Source organism: Sarcophilus harrisii, chromosome 5 (genome assembly GCF_902635505.1).
Source record: "Sarcophilus harrisii chromosome 5, mSarHar1.11, whole genome shotgun sequence".
Lineage (NCBI taxonomy): Eukaryota > Metazoa > Chordata > Mammalia > Dasyuromorphia > Dasyuridae > Sarcophilus > Sarcophilus harrisii.
The window spans coordinates 68,515,053-68,531,424 of NC_045430.1; the positions used below are offsets into that span (position 1 = coordinate 68,515,053).

General features: G+C 35.4%; 1 protein-coding gene across 2 annotated transcripts in view; it reads left to right on the top strand.

Moving 5' to 3' along the window:
• The first annotated feature begins 4,697 nt into the window (after positions 1-4,697).
• PRICKLE1 (prickle planar cell polarity protein 1) overlaps positions 4,698-16,372 on the top strand; it is a 141,830-nt gene continuing 130,155 nt past the window's right edge. The window contains exons 1-2 of one of the 2 annotated variants that reach the window (XM_031940558.1): positions 4,698-5,039; positions 16,049-16,369. The gene's annotated coding sequence lies outside the window, so the exon portion shown is untranslated. Of the gene's footprint in view, positions 5,040-12,871; positions 16,370-16,372 lie in introns of those variants that run through there. The other variant, XM_031940559.1, reaches the window with a different exon arrangement.

The window sequence follows — 16,372 nt, forward strand, 5'->3', positions numbered from 1 at the left end:
TCAATTTCTTCATCTGAGAATTGTCTGTTCATATCCTTTGACCATTTTTCAATTGGAGAATGGCTTGATTTTTTATAAATTAGAGTTAATTCTCTATATATTTTGGAAATGAGGCCTTTATCAGAACCTTTGACTGTAAAAATATTTTCCCAGTTTATTGCTTCCCTTCTAATCTTGTCTGCATTAGTTTTGTTTGTACAAAAACTTTTCAGTTTGGTATAATCGAAATTTTCTATTTTGTGATCAGTAATGATCTCTAGTTCTGCTTTGGTCATAAAGACCTTCCCCTTCCACAGGTCTGAGAGGTAAACTATCCTATGTTCCTCTAATTTATTAATAATTTCATTCTTTATGCCTAGGTCATGAACCCATTTTGACCTTATCTTGGTGTACGGCGTTAAGTATGGATCAATGCCTAGTTTCTGCCATATTAGTTTCCAATTTTCCCAGCAATTTTTATCAAACAGTAAGTTCTTATCCCAAAAGCTGGGATCTTTGGGTTTGTCAAAGACTAGGTTGCTATATTTGTTGACTGTTTTATCCCTTGAACCTAATCTATTCCACTGATCAACTAATCTATTCCTTAGCCAATACCAAATAGTTTTGGTAACTGCTGCTCTATAGTATAGTTTTAGATCTGGTACAGCTAAGCCACCATCATTTGATTTTTTTTTCATTAATTCCAAACAAGGAACATTTCACAAAATTGTCCAAATATAGTTTGTTTAGAATATTTAACAAGAACCTGACTTGGTATCTGAATGCTTCCTCGATCCAAATGCAAAAGAAAAAGAAAAAAAAATTTTTTTTTCTGAAGGAAAAGTGGTCATTATAGAACTATCTAAACCAACTCCCTCCTAATGAATTTGGGACCAGCAGGCTGACTGGAAGTTATTCCCAGACTTTTAGATAAGAAAATAAACCAACTTGGTGTTCTGCCTATAAATTACTCTGGCCCACGGGTTGCGTTATTTCACCCTCTCCCTATATCCAAACCCAAATGATTCCAGACAAAGTCTAGAATAAATTACTGGCATTTGCTTCCCCATGATTTCAGAAAGTTCTGAGACTTATTGGCCTTTTTAGGTTTTTAGAAAACTCATATTGTCCACTTGAATATCTTGATGGTTCCCATAAGGATCTGTTTCTTTCAAGTGGTCCCAGAATAGTCTTTTGCACTGGGAAAAAGCTGACTGTACAGCAATATTTTTCTGTCAGTATTGAGACCCTAAAAAGCCCAGGTTTCTATATATTTCTGCCATCAAAAAACTAGACTGAATGGAGCCTTTGGCAGGCACCAATATATGGTCAGAGTAAGTAACTGCTAGGATTCTAGAGCTCTAAAATTTTTTGAGCAGTTATTCATTATTCCACTTTTGAAAAAGCAGTTGTTTATTTGTTACTGGGTCCTACTTGCTTCTAAACAGATTGCACAAGGTCCTACAATTATCCTTTGTCGAGATTTGTCCACTATATGTTGGATGATAGTATTGATCCTTCTAACAGGAATCTTTTATTCCAGAAATTAAAGCTTCAGTCTAGAACCTAGTGCTTCCTCAATTGTTTCAATAGGATCCCAGATAGAGAACTTGACTCCTGAAGAAAACCATTTTGCCTGACTTATGATGGCTTTATCTGCTACAAGAGAGATATATGAAACTGGATGTCAGTGGCCACTATCCAGGTAACAAAGAATATTATAAGAAATGAGGGTCTTGATAAGTATTTACAAGGGGTTCAGCTCTTGGCTTCATGAATAGTATATGGGAGATCCTTGAGGGGGATTTAGAACTTCATCTGTACTAATTCCTGAGCAGCAATCATGATTCTGGCTAAGTAGTGTGAGACCTGGGTAGCAAAGGACTGGACAATCAAATGCTATCTTTTGGGGTCAGGAATAATGCCTCTCCCTGCATAGTTATTTGTGGGACATATCAACATTCATCAGGGACATCATAGACTAAACAATAAGTCTGAAGATGCTACAAGAATAGCAGAGCCTGGGGGAATGAGTCCATTGCTATATAGACATTGGCATAGTGATGTCATGTTAGAAACAGAACAAATGACCTACCTACCTAAAGCTTGTGGCCCTTGAAAAAAGCCTCCTGATCATCTAAAGACACAAAAATTTCTACCAACATGAAGTCAAGATCCCTCAGACTCATTTCTGACACTATATGTATCATCATAACCTTAACCATTTCCATCTTTGATGATCCATATTTTCACGTGGAAAAGAAGCCTTCCAGAGAAGCAAAGTGTCACTGTATCCTTGTAACATACCCTTGTTTCAAAGACAAAGTAAACTTCCTTTTGTTATCTGTGACATACAGTGACTCCTGAGTGACTCTTTTCATTCTAACATGGACTTAAATTAAGACAATGTTAGTCCTCCCTTTAATACTACTTCAAGAAAGCTAAGTATCTATCACATTCCAGAGCACGAGACCTCTCCACACAAGGATTAGAGTCCCGAGAAGTGAAAGAACCCCACCCTTTACACTCTAGTGAGAAAGAAATTGTTTGAAGGTGAAAATCTATCAAGATATCCTAAATGCAAAAGGCCGTCCAAATCAGTTCTAAACAAATTTTTCTTAATATTTCTTTCTAAATATGGCACACCACAATTTCCCTATGGCTCTATGTATCATAGGTTATCTCTTTAGAGGTCTAGACAAATTTCCTCTAGGTCTTTATTCCAAAGGGCCCCTGAAAATTTATCCCAAGGGAAAATTGTCCCACTTGGGACAATGCAAATAAAATCTAGTTGAAAAAACATCAGTAGGCAAAAACAGAAAAACTGGTCAAATGAGCCCCCCAAACTAGCAAGATTTCTGTCCTTCCCCCTTTCCCCAAAAAACTAAAGGTTGATTACTTGGAGTTTATAAGAACACTTGCAAGCCTTACTTTATGGACTTGCAGAACACAATGACTTCATAATAAGGCAAATATTCTACTCTAGGATTTTATAAATGTATTTTTCAACTCGGTGTCAGCATTCTAGGGATTCAAACTCCATATTTTTCATATCAGATTCAATATGAATAAAGATTCAATAATGTAGGAACAATCAGTAAACATTCAATTAATCATCAAATGCAAAATCACCTTAATGGAACTGACTTATATAAGGGTATATTTACTAGAAAAATGGCTGTTCAGTTACAATCTAAAATTTTTATTTGTCAGTTTCTCTAGTATCCTTAAAACTAAGGTGTCTGAAATTGAAAGTCAAAGGATTTCCACAAGCATGAAGGGTCTAATTTTATTCCAAAGAAGGAATAGGTATACTTTGGCCCTCTTTCTCGGAACCAGGTAGGCTACATCTCCCTTGGAAGCAATCTTTAGAGCTGGGATAGAATATTTTTGTACCTTCTTTGGCTCAAGTTCTCACTCTGTGTTTCTTCCATTGTTAGGAGCCAGAGATTGGCACCTCAGTTCCATTTTACATCCACTTTACATCAATTTGATGCTTCAAAGATATAGCAATAGCATATATGAACTTCCCTGAAACTTAGAGGCATACACTCTCTGATAACGCCTTAGTCTCTGAAAGGAATAGGCTTAAAACTTAGTTCAGTTTCTAAGTCAAACTTCTCAGTTTGGTCCTACCAAATTTACTTTCAAAGGCTGGATCTCTGCTAAATGAGCTTTCCTCAGTTTCCCCAGACCTAGGTTTAAAATGTTACTCTTTACTTTTTGAGGTATCTATACAGTTATCTGCAACTCCCAGAGAACCAGAATACCATTTGGATTCACTCCATTTTTGTTTAGGGTTCTATTTCTCTGAAAACAGGAAATGAATGCTTTGAAAAATTAGGAAATAAGGAGTTTCGGTTTCTTTAAAGGAAAAAAAAAAACAACCTCAATTCAATTTACGAGCCCTTGTCTCACTCCCCCAATTCATGGTTCTACTTACTCAGATTATCTAACTGCTACCAGCCTGGGGCTCTAAGAATTCAGGAGACGTGGAAGGGGGTGGGGAGAAAAGAATAGGAGCGGAGAAAACAAACTCTCCTCAACTTTGCCTAATGGACACCTTTGGTCAAGTAAGAAGTTAAGCAGATGGCCCTGCTTCTCTTTACCAGCAATCCAATTGCTTGACCCTCAGCATTCCAGACAGATTCCAGTTGTGTGTTGGGACCTAGGAGGTGCGTGGAGGAGGAGGAATTCAAAGAAATTCAGCGTTTCAGTTAAATCCCCTCCCAAACATTCCCCTAACCAGTCAAAGAAGTGAAATTGGCAGGAGACAGTCTGTTTGATCTTGGAAACTGGGTGTCTTTACCTTTTCTCACTACAATACATCAGCATAATTTATAACAGAAACTGGGGGCGGTGGCTAGTGGGGGCGGGGTGGAGGCGGGAAGGAAGAGAAGATGGCTCTGCCCTTTAGAACTTAAAACTCTTGTTTAGGTAAACTTCAAATAGTAGATACTATTGCTGCAGCTTCGCTAATCAAATATGCAACCTGATTACTCACAAAAACAAGACACAAGTATCTCACTAATTGCGTTGGTGCACGACCCCCCCCCCGTGCCCCCTAAATTCAGAACTCTCACGCACAAGTGAAGAATTTGTTCCTGTGCACGTGAATAAAAAAAATCAATCCTTCCACGCTGGGATATCCAGAGCTCCGGGTTTTCTCAATTTCTGGCAGCTCCGAGCTTCAGAGATTGGCTAGTCAACCCAGGGGAGCCAATGGGCTGTGAGTGTAGTCAGTGACTCAGAAGAGTGAATGAAAGCCTGTGACCATTAGTTTGGGAGGCAAGACCCTTGTATTCCGAGAGCAGCGCTCCCCTCATTCGCTAAGGCAGTGCGATTCACTCCCCCGCCTGTGAGTAGTGCGTAGGATATAGTGCTGCCTGCGACGTGCTCATCTCCTCCCTCCGGTACTGACTTCTATGGGACGCTCGTAAGAGGAGGCGTAAAGCAGGGGTATCAATGACTTTGGATCTTATTCTTCTCATCTCATACCTTCAATTCTTTGCCGTGAACGTCTCATCCGACCAAAGGACTTATTTTGTCGTCGTCTCAAAGTAAGTGGCTGCGCGGAATTACGCAATGCGTGCCGTGGGTTGGAGGGCGTGGAGAGGTAGGGGGCTTTAGGCTACGATCCAGATTGGCTTGTAAGTATCACAGTAAAGGTGGAGGTGGTACCACCCAGGAGGGGCTTCCTACCACAAAATAAGGACAGTTATCCGGAAATTTCGTGGGGAGGAGAAAAAAAAGAAAAGAGAGAGAACGAGAGAAAGAACGAACGAGAGAGAGAGAAATAGAGAGAGAGAACCAGAGAGAGAGAGAGAGAGAACACGAGAGAGAGACAGAGAGAGAGAGAGAAAACCAGAGAGAGAGAGAGAACCAGAGAGAGAGCTCCAGAGAGAGAGCTCCAAAATGTATATTACTTTCATTAACTACATTTTTAGCTCTCTTTTATTTTGTACTGCGTAGAACACGTATTCAATGGCTTGGGTGTCTGGGGAACTTCCATGGCTTGGGGAAGATAACAGATTTTTGGAATTACCTGTTATCTTCTACCTGGAAGATGGGAATGAGTGAAAGGACTATGTGTTTGTGGAGTAAGATATTTCTCTGTGGATAAGTGTACATGTGTATATCGTATGTATGAGGCACTTTCTTGAGTTTAGCGCATTAAAATGCTGAAAAAAGATATATTAATACATAGCATGGCTAGGGCATAATGTAGCAGAAGTTTATTAGATTTTCATTGCTCGCTAAAAAAAGGAAACTGCTTCTCTATTGATTATTGGCGCTGTTGTGTTATTTAGGGGCCTTGAGGATAACTGGCTTAAGACTTGTTTGAAGAAACTGAAGAACATTGAAGAATGGGAAGAGAATGATTGGGGGGTGGGGGGGGTGGGAAAGGGAAGTGGAACATCATTGTTACAACTTGTCTAACTGGAATTCCAAATCACTATCTAAACACACTTAATTACCAGCTCAAATGAGAATATCTAAGAGATGGGAAACTAACAAAGAACAAAGTGGGAATTGACCCAAAGGAGAGAGAATATTTTAAAAAATTATACGTGTGTGGTACATATGCTTTAGGTTGAAATTACAGGAAATAAAATAAGACATTATATACTTAATGTACATAATAAGAACGTTAACATGATACATGACTCTAGTTTTAAATATGTTTATGTTCTTATTTATCCTTTTCCTTTTCCCTACTTCATCAATAAAGGTCCATCTGGGTTCTTGAGGGCAGGGATTGCCTTTACCTCTTTTTGTATCTCCAATGCTTAGTACAGTACCTGGCCCTCTGTAGGTGCTTAATAAATGTTTATTGATTGATTGCAGAGGGACGTAAAGTATAGATGGATATTAACTACTAAATGTTTGTCTTACTCAGGCTCCAGATGTGTGGACTCAATTAGTGCCTGTCACATAGGTGACAACTTGTCTTTTTGTCCACTAAACTTTTATTCTCTCCCCCCTCCATTACCCTCAGTTAAGTGTCAGTACTTCAACTCCCGTCTAGCCTTTTGGGAGATGCAACTTTGACATGTCTGTTTTTAGACCAGGGCAGGGAGATGTGTAACAGCTAGAGTCATCTAGAATTAAACTTCAACCTAAGCTTAAGATTCTACATACAATGAGACAACTCTGAAAGGATGATATAATATTTGTCAAAGCCTTTTCTCTTAAACAATAGTTACTTCTACCAGGAAATTTTAAATTTAAACAGAAGCCATTTATTTTACTGTCTGGCAGGGTCTGATTCAGTATGCCTTAAATGTGTTGGTCCCAGGTTAGGTGATTATGGTCTCGACCCCAGCTAGGAGCAACAGAAAGTAAAATAAAGCCCATACCGAAGTGTTTCTAAATGCCTTCAACTGGAGAGTCAGGAAACAAAGAAGGGGATATTTTACAAGTTTTCCCAGAAATGTTTATACAAAGGATTTAAAGGTTAACTTAATACTTTGCATATTAAAACTAAAAGGTGTCTGAAAAAATGCACAGTATCCATACTTAGAATTCACTGATTTTCTGATTAAATCTTAAATTTAAAACTTTAGCCATTTGTTGCCATGTGGAGATTTTTTTAAAACAGTATTAAATTATTTTTTTTAAAAGACAGATGTTAAAGGTTAATAGATTGATGTAACTTAGTAGGCTAGTAACTTTAGGTTTTCTCCCTTATAAAAATTTGGTTTCAATCGACAAGTTATCCTTAAGTCTCAAACATTTTGACAATTTTTATTAATGTTAAAGATTTGTCAATTAAGCCAACAGATCCAAAGCTACTGAGTGTATCATTTTTTATCAAGAATCCATTATAAAAATTTTTTTTTAAAATAATCCATTATACATTAGTCCCTGCTTTCTGTATCATAAAGAATCTTATAATGAGTTAGCTTGGATAATCTGAATAAAATTTAGTATTAGCTGAGGGGAGAGAAAACCAAAAATGCTTACAGGGTTAATTGGCAAACTATTAAGATTGGAGTCAGATGTGGGTGAAAGTAACAGAAGAATCTGTTTCATCCACCATGCCCTTAATGTCCCAGTCTATGTTAATTCTGAAAAGGGCAAAATAAAGATAATTCCTATTTTTAAAAAAATTGTTTTAATTAATTTTTTTAATAAAGCAAGTAAAAACCTAAGAAGAATGTAATAACTCAGAGGAGTTTGACTAAGACCTTCTAAGAACTGGAGGTCTAAATACAAAGTATTGTATATCAGGAATGACTTCATCTAGAAGGACAAAGATTTTATTGATTCATTTTCCAGGGATCTAGTGACCCTTTGGGGTACCTCAAATATGAATACTTTATACTAGTGGGAGAACATTGAGCTTACTGAAAAACTTATCTTCACTAGTAAACTAGTAATTTAGGTCATTTCCTGGATAAACTGCTATTCAGGATTACATTTTTTGTTTAAAATTAATTTTAGGCTCACACCAATAGTGCAGAATGAATCAGAAGGAGTGACTTTAAGTGATAGAGCCCTTACAATTTAGAGAAATGAATCTTTTTTTCACCTCAGGTAAAACAAAGGATTTTTTTAACCCCCCCCCCAGCCTAAAATTATTCAAACTGCTTAAAATATACATTCTAATTATTTCCAAAGAAGAGTATGAAGGAAATTTTAAGTTATTATTGTTGTTTAAATATTCCTTCCTTCCTTTGCAGTTACAAGATTAATATTAATTGATAAGGGAATACAGTGTTGCAAAAATGGAATCACATTCAGAGTCACTTGCTCATTGACTGTGCACAATCTACTGATTTCCTTAGAAAGTTAGCATGAGTGACAGTATAGGTGAAGAAAGTCACTGATACTACTATTCTGGGGCATCTGTAGAAAGAGATTCTTGGATTTTCTCTGCTATGCCCTAAATCAAGATGGCCTCTTCTAGGGAAACAATAGTCTGTGCTTTGACTTTCAATACAACTCACCCAGTAACTATATCACATTGTTTACAGTAGTTCTAAATTGGATCAGAGGAACTGTATGTTAGTGAATTAACATTTTTGACCCATGATTAAAGATCAGGTCAGAAAGAGTATTGTAAATCCTACTTAGCTTTCTTCTATTCTTTTTCTCTAACAAAAGAAATATGGTGGGAAAAAACATGTTTTACAAGTTATAGCATACTGATGTCATGACACTTCTGGCACAGATTCCATGACAGAATAATCAGTACACTTCACCATTTGCCAAAATGACACAGTTTTTCCAGGAACAGTTCCTTAACTGCTGGTCCACTGTCAAAGAATATTTCCAGTTATGGAGGGAAGAGGAACCTCTCACAGGGTACATAATAATTCTTCTGTATCTCAGTATTGTGTTCTTGATTAAATACATTAAAGTCATCTTATCCTTTTGGGAGGGGGCATTTTCAGGAACATAGAATGAATTCTCAGCATAAACTGATTTAATAGAGTTTGTAAAATACATTTGCAATCAATTAAAATGTCAGGGAGGTGGAAACATAAGCCAATATAAACATTTTAATACTCATAGCTATAAACTGGCAAGCAATTATCATTTTTCTTTTGTTTCTTTTTTAAAGTTTCAAATAGTATTTTTAAAAATTATAGGCTAATTAACATTTGTTTTTAAAATTTTTCAAGTTCCAAATTTTTCTCCATTCCTCCTTTCCCTCCCCCTCCCTAAAATGGTATGCAGGTTGATATAGGTTATATATATGCAATCATGTAAAATATGTTTCCATATTGGTCATGTAAAAGAAGACAAAGACTCAAAGGAAAAAACCATGAAAAAATAAAGCGAAAATCATATGCATCGATTTGCATTTAGAATCAGTTCTTTCTCTGGATGAAGTTAGCATTTTCCAACCTGAGGCCTTTGGAAATTGTCTTGGAATGTTGTATTGCTGAGAAGAGCTAAAGTCAATCATAGTTAATCATTGTACAATATTGCTGTTACTGTGTGCAATGTTCTCTTGGTTTTGGTTATTTTATCAGTTCATCTAGGTTTTTCTAGTTTTTTTCTGTAATCTGCCCACTCATCATTTCTTTTAGCACAATAGTATTGTGTTACATTCTCATACCATAACTTCTTCTGCCATTCCCCAATTGATGGCTGTCCACTCAATTTCAAATTTTTTGCTACCACAAAAAAAGAACTTAAAAATATTTTTATACATGTAGGTCCTTTCCCCTTTTTCATGATTTCTATGGGACAGAGACCTAATAATAGTATTGTTGAATCAAAGGGTATGCACAGTTTGCCTTTTAGGCAGAGTTCCAAATTGGGCTCCCTAATGGTTGCATCAGTTCACAACTCCACCAAACAGTACAGCTGTTGTTTTTCTTAGAAGTATGGGTATTTGTGTTGGAGTGTGCTTTTAAGGTTTCTCATCAGGTTAGTCTTAAATGATCTTGAAAAAAAACAAACAATTAAACTGTTTGTTTTTTTTTTCAGTTGGAAATTTGTGGCAAACCCAGGATAAATATGCTTTTTCTTTTCAGTGTCTTAATACATCCAAAAAAATGTTGGATCTTTTTTTCCTCAATGTCTTTTCATTTTTTCTGATACTGGTCATGTACTTTCTAAGATATGTGACCAAATTGTTGGTTTTAACATCCCAAAGCATTTGTTGTCTTGCTTTGTGGGCTGCCTCTCTGAAATTATTTATCAATAATCTGATGAAAATATAGCAATCTTACTCTGCTGCCCTCTTATTTGAGGCACAAATTCCACAGCTTTCAATTTTGGTCTTTGATTTAAGTAATGATTCTTTTTGAAATGTTTTCAATTATACACAATATTGGCAGCTTGTAGCAGTGAGATGCCAAAAAGTATTTCCAAGTGTGTTTCAAGAATTAGACTGTGATTACTTTTAATTTAAATAGAGGCTATTTGGTTTCCTGTGGTGATTTTAAAAACCAACTTTTTGTTTCTTTTGTTGCCGATTTTAAATCTAATGTAAAGTAGCCACCACTTAACATTATATGCTAGATTCTAACTTTTTATTATGGCTACTTCCATAGTGAATAAAATACAAGTTAAGTTTTCCATTAAGTAAATTTAAATTATGGAGCTTTGGGATTGCCCCAAAGAAGAAAAGGGGCAATGATTAAGTGATAATTTATTATAATTTTGAAATTTTTTAAAGAAAGACCTCTTCACTATCTCATCACAAATTTCTCTTTAGGAATTTGTTATTACAGTTATCTTTTCTTTCAAAATTCAGCAGAGACTTTTATTTTTTTCCTGGTTTCTTCTCTATCTCTTTTAAGATTTGTCAATGATATGTTCTTAAGCGCTAAAAAAAAAAAAAGTCAACAAATGCATTCTTTTTTTTTTTCCCATATTGTGTCTCAATTTTTCCACATCCTGTCCAATATTTGTTTTTTTTTTTTTTTTTTTATTTAATAGCCTTTTATTTACAGGATATATACATGGGTAACTTTACAGTATTAACAATTGCCAAACCTCTTGTTCCAATTTTTCACCTCTTACTCCCCCCACCCCCTCCCCTAAATGGCAGGATGACCAGTAGATGTTAAATATATTAAAATATAACTTAGATACACAATAAGTATACATGACCAAAACATTATTTTGCTGTACAAAAAGAATCAGACTCTGAATTATTGTACAATTAGCTTGTGAAGGAAATCAAAAATGCAGGTGTGCATAAATATAGGGATTGGGAATTCAATGTAATGGTTTTTAGTCATCTCCCAGAGTTCTTTTTCTGGGTATAGCTAGTTCAGTTCATTACTGCTCCATTAGAAATGATTTGGTTGATCTCGTTGCTGAGGATGGCCTGATCCATCAGAACTGGTCATCATCTAGTATTGTTGTTGAAGTATATAATGATCTCCTGGTCCTGCTCATTTCACTCAGCATCAGTTCGTTTAAGTCTCTCCAGGCCTTTCTGAAATCATCCTGTTGGTCATTTCTTACAGAACAGTAATATTCCATAATTTTCATATACCACAATTTATTCAGCCATTCTCCAACTGATGGACATCCATTCAGTTTCCAGTTTCTAGCCACTACAAAAAGGGCTGCCACAAACATTCGTGCACATACAGGTCCCTTTCCCTTCTTTATAATCTCTTTGGGATATAATCCCAGTAGTAACACAACAAATGCATTCTTAAAATGGTGAACTAATAGATAATGCATTTTAAATATGTAAGCACGTCAAGGGAGCAACTCCTCACTAGACTGTTTTCCCTCATACAATAATATTTCATATAATAATAAAATTGTAGAATCTATTTCCCCAATAGATTGAAACATATTCAAAACCCAGGGAGCATTTGAGAATTATGGTCATTTAAAATATTTAATAGCCACTAAAAACACTATCATTATTAAATCTTATTCTCTTGAAAAATATTTATAGTCTAGAACTTGGTATGAGTGAGAATCGCAATAACGAATTTCTATTCACAAACTATTCAATGAAGTGACTAAGTATTTTACTCAGGTTTTCAATGTATCCAATTCACTCAGTGAGTGAAGTGATAGGACTTCTAGTACAACAAAGGTCCTGAAGAAATACATTGTTTTCTACACTGATACACAGTAGATGGCTTGTACAATTTCCGAGATTTCTTCTGGCATTTTTTGAAAACATATTTTACCTGTGTATCATTTTGCAATAGAATCAAAATTTGTAACTGAGATGCTTCCCTATGCCTCTGTGAATAGCTAAAATTAGCCAATGTGAGATTCTCAGCATGAAGTTATCATTAAATTGGAATGTACTATTATTACTAAATGGTCTTTGATCAAGTCTATTTGAAAGAGTGGAGTCCCTGTTTTTTAGTAGACTATCAAAATGATCTCTCTTTTTGTTATTGCTATATTTGCCAAACTCTTAAGGTCGTCACATTACCTGTCTCATTCATACAAATTACTCATCAAAATAAACCCACAGTGACTGTAGTAGAAATGAAATCTTTTTTAAAACTTGTGTCAATCACTTCATCAATTTGAGTTTTAAAATGCTAATTTCTATCCCACACATACACATACCCTCAAGATTAAATTGATCTTTGTGGTATGAGTGAAATCATGTCTCTTTGAGTTCTTTATTTAACTGACAAACAAATGGTAGACTAATTTTCTGAAGAAAATCATCTTCGTTCCTTTTACTTGACTATTCTGTATATTATACTATTTATATATACATATGCTCTATCTAAATTTCTTTTTAAAGATTAATTTGTAGACTGAAAGGCTAAATTGAATAGTTTCTTTTGGGAAAGAAGGTTGGGCTAATTAAGTCTCCCTTTTGTGTTTTTTTCTTTTAATTTGCTAACACATTGAATGAGCTCTTACAATCCTATCCCTTTGTGGCTATAACTAATAAATGTTTCTTTTACATATATGTGCATGTGTATACACATGTGTACATATGTATATCCTCACACATATATCATATAATTTCTAAAAAAGGGTAAAGTTTGGTCTGAAGTTGCATTACTAAGTCACAGATGTTTCCTGTAACTGGATACATATGCTTCATAGGAATTTTGAACTGCTTTCTGATGTTTAGCTTTGTTCATTACTGATCATGTGGATAATTTCATTTTGAGGTTTTCTAGTCTTGTTTACAGAGCATGGAAAAAGTAGCTGTAGTGAAAAATATTGCTCTCCCTAACCTAGCATTAATATGATTTCAGGCTGTGTTTGTCTATGTGAAGGTGAAGGAATAAAATCTACAGAGATGATGTTTATATTTAGCTGAATTAGTCCTATATGTTCTTCTTGTGCCTCTTTTATAAAACTAAACAGCTTGGCAGGGTAATGACCAAAAACATGTCCTCAAGGAGTGATTGCCAAATGTGTGAAAAGCAGTCCAGACTTTCTCCATTTTGAAGTTTTAAAAATGTACTTTTACCTAAGAGTTTAATGCTATAACCCAGATATTTATTTTCTTCTTTTTCCCTTCTTTCCTTTTCTTACCAACTGAAAGAGAAAAAAAAAATATGTGTTATCTGGCAAAGAAACTAGAAATCTGAATTATGGAATTTGTGGGAGTATATTTTAAACCATCTTGTTTTGTTGACTGTTTAGCCAGAAGCAACTAGATGACTATAATATATGTTGCTGCTGTTTATTTATTGGCATATTTGAATCCTGTAGAGAGTGTGGCTTGGTTTCAATTTAAACTTAGTAACTGTTGAACCAGTACAAGTCCATTTTCTAGTATTGCAAAAGCATAATGTAAAGGTAGGACCCAAAAATGTATATTGGAGTCTCATTTGTATAAGTAAATAGACAGGTCAACTCTTCAGAAATTTCTCCCTAAAAACATTGAAGTTTTCTGAACACTAATTTCATATAACTCTTGGTTTGTCTGTGGTATTAGGAAATGAGTTAACAATCATGAAAGAGAAACTTAATAAAAAATCTCATCCAAGAAATGTGTAGGCAAAAAAAGAAAAAGGTAGGTTGGTTTAATTAATAACTATTAGCATGTATGCTCTTTTATTAGCTTTGCAATGCCAAGAGAAATTAAGGAAGTTACTCCATGTATTGGATGAACCCTCTGGCAAAATTGTGAGAGGATATAGGCAGAACTGAGTAAGATAGGTAGGCATGTGTTGGCTGTTATTTGCATTATTAGAAAGAATGTTGACATTAAGATCAGAGATCCACTTGAGTATTTTGAATGTCAGGGATCTAAGACATCTAGGAAAAATGAGGAAAATTTTAATATCCCTCAGATTTGGGATGTAACCAGTAATAAAGTTGAAATTTTCAGAATGTTAAAACTGTGTTATCACCAAAAAGTCAGTAGTGAAAAATATCCTCATTTTATAGAATAAGAAATTGGGGACTAGTATTACCTTATTAGAATATCCAGAAATACTTCAAGGATCTGTTATTTTGATAAATAACACACTCCACAGTTTAGTATTTAGAAGTCTCCAGGAGTTGCTTTAGCCATAATTAATTAGCTTCTGACCAAGCTGATCTTGCTCTTTTGTTCATGTTTATTCTAGAGTTATGGCCTGGATTTGAATACTTCATATTAAATAAGGCCAAAATTTCTAGAAAGAATAGTGCTGTTGTTTATTTGTTTTTTGCTTTTCAGTTTCTGCACATCAATTTTGAGCTACCTCTCTGAATACAGGAAATGACATAAGGAAAGAAAGAAGTATACTGTAGTGGAAATTGCATTAGATTTTGAATGAGAAAACCTCTATGTTCAAATCCTTACTCTGCTTCCTTGAGCATGTCATTTAAGGTGGTCTATTTGCCTACTTGTGGAATGAAGAAGTTGAATTTAGAAACCTCTAAGGTGTTTTCAAAAGCTCTTGTGGATTTAATTTTCATCTCTATACTGATGACTCTCAAATCTGCTGATTCAGCCCTATATTCTCTGATAACTTCCAGGATCTCCATCTCCTGATTGTGTATTTCAAACTGCATGTCCTTAAATTCAACACTTCTAAAATTGAATTTGTTATTTTTCCCTCAAAAAACTACTTCCCTTCCAATCTTCCCTATTACTTCCAATGGCACCATTATCACTTCAGGTTACCTAGTCTGTCTTCCATTTATCTGTCAAAGTGATCTTCCTGAAGCACAGGTCTGAAGATGTCACCCCTTTTCAACCGAAAAAACTTCAGTGACTCCCAGTCAGTATTTATAATCATCTGCTATATGCCAGTCAGAATGCTAAAAGTTAGGGAAACAAAAAGAGGCAAAAAAGGCTCCATACACTCAAGGAACTCCCATTTGGTAGAGAAGAAAATAAACAAACAAGCATCATAGAGAATAAATAGGAAGTAATTAGCAGAGAAAATGAATTCAAATTAAGAGAGATTAGGAAAAGCTTCCTGTAAAAATTGGGGTTTAAATTGGAACTTGGGGGACCAGGGAAATTAGGAGGTAGCATTGATGAGGAAGAACATTCTGAGGATGAAGGATAGTCAGAGAAAATGCCTGGAATGAAGAGATGGGCTATCTTATTCATAGAACAGCAAGGAGGCCGTTTCACAGGATACTAGAATCCAGTAAGTAAGAGAATAAGGTATAAGAAGACTGGAAAGGTGAGAGGGTTCTAGATTAGGAAGGGTTTTGAATGCCAAATAAGACTTGATGTCCTTATATCAATATACAGGGTGTCTGACTATGGTTAATCAGACCAGTACAAGCTTGCAAGGCTCTACTTGACATAAGTCAAGGAACAAATAATCTATATGAGTGATTTCCAGTTTCTGGAAAGTATATTGCTAATGTAAATGAATTTATTCATAGAATTCAAAAATTTCCCTAATTGCTATTTAATGTTTCCATATATGGTTAGTGTGGTGCTGGATGGTGGAGAATCTGTTTTCTTGGTGTTATTTGTCAGACCATAAAGTAGCACTGGTAGAATAGAACTGATCCATACTCTCTTGTAAATCAGCCTCAGAGGTTGCATTAAATGCATTATCGCACTATCCTCTGTGAACAAAAAAATCATGAACCAACTTTCCCTCTACTTTTGTCTTGACTTTGTAACCTTTTCAAGTTAAATAATTTATTATCAATGCAGTCGCTGATCTTGATGCTATTTTCTTCCTTATAGAATGTTTCCTACAACGTTGTTGAAAACATAATGCTGAAGAGCATTATGGGAGCAAGCACAGAGTCCTGCTTCACTCCACTGATAATTGAGAAAGTGTGAGAGCATCATCCATGATGTACGGTACAGTGTTGTACAGTGCTATTGCACTCACATTTTGCCATAATTGTCTACAAGCCCTTATGACTAATAGACAAAGTGATATAAGTTGTATACAGACCTCTATTCTTCTCTGGGCATTTCTTCTGGAGTTTTGGGGCAGCAGAGACCATATCAACCATCCCTTGGCCCTTTCTGAAGTCACAGAAAGGCTCTGGCTCTCAGGTA